Genomic DNA, 1,261 nt, shown 5'->3' with positions numbered 1-1,261 from the left:
TACTACTCCCTCCGTCCCATTTTATGTGGCAACATTTCCTTTTTGGTCAGTCCCAAAAAGAATGTCACTTTCCTTATATGGTAAGTATTTAAAGGTGCAATTCCTCTTTTACCCTTGTTGGTCCCACTTAATCTTAAAATAATACTCCAATACATTTATGAGGAGAGAGAAAAGTGAGTGTACTTTTTAAAGGGCAATTTGGTAAACATTTCAAAGTCTTTATTTATTTCTTAAACTCCGTGCCCGGTCAAATGTTGCCACATAAAATGGGACGGAGGGAGTACTTAATATATGTCATATATGAAATTTTCACCCCCAATACACACGCAAGTATATATTCACGTTGTCTTGATTATTATCATCATTGTTTCCTCAAACACCTAACCCCAATTCTCCTGGATGTCCTTGATTAATTTTTCTGCGCTAGCATAAAACTCTTTCGGGTTCGTTGTAAGGTTCGACAAGTTCTTCCTTCCGAGCCAGACCTGAAAATCAAGTGTCTGCAATAAACAAGCTAAGATCAAGTAATTAATACCTGAATATTCTAATTGTAGACTTAAGAAGATCGAATATAAATCAATTTCTTAGTCCCCGGCAGGGGCGCCAAAAATTTATTGCTCCCCAATATACACGCAAGTGTACGTGGTCGCGCAAGTAATATAGATTCTTAAAGAACGAGTTATCATTCCCAAGGGACTTATGATCAATTTATATCTAACACTTAATTCTACAAATAAAAGAAAAAGTAACCGTTTAAGAGATTGTGACGATTGTTAACTACTAATAATTATGCACTAAATAAAAGTAACCAATTGTGAACGACTTTAATATGATGTTCCAAGCAAGTAAAAGGCAATTTCAGGGCTACATCATATACTAAATCTCATGTATCATATTATCGGTTTAGAACTAATTTCAGTTGTCAAGTTACTGGTTTACAGGGTTAATTGTATGAGTCGAGTTCACACCTCTAGTCGCCTACTCCAATTATCTATCTAACTACATCATTTAGCAGGGATAAATAGACTAACTGGCGAGCATTTATATTTCATCCTGTTTCGTAACCAAGCGCGTTGTTCGCCCGGGGGTCACTCCTGAACACAAATCACCTCAACTTAATGGGTCGATCAAGCTCTCTACATTTTCTGGTCTATCTAACCTCTCCTCTCCCAATTCAAGTTTAGACAATATATTTATCTTATGGTGATCAATCATAAAATACTAAAACAAGAACATAGAAGTAACTTATAATGACAACCAA

At 35.8% G+C, this 1,261-nt stretch overlaps 1 pseudogene; it reads right to left on the bottom strand.

Annotated features, from left to right (window-relative positions):
* The window catches only part of LOC102595509 (ATP-dependent helicase rhp16-like), a 12,600-nt pseudogene that overhangs the window by 10,220 nt on the left and 1,119 nt on the right, over positions 1-1,261 (bottom strand).

The sequence above is a fragment of the Solanum tuberosum genome, unplaced genomic scaffold (genome assembly GCF_000226075.1).
Source record: "Solanum tuberosum cultivar DM 1-3 516 R44 unplaced genomic scaffold, SolTub_3.0 scf00458, whole genome shotgun sequence".
Taxonomy (NCBI): domain Eukaryota; kingdom Viridiplantae; phylum Streptophyta; class Magnoliopsida; order Solanales; family Solanaceae; genus Solanum; species Solanum tuberosum.
Note: the sequence above shows the minus strand (reverse complement) of the source record. Positions and strands in the feature narration are given on the sequence as shown.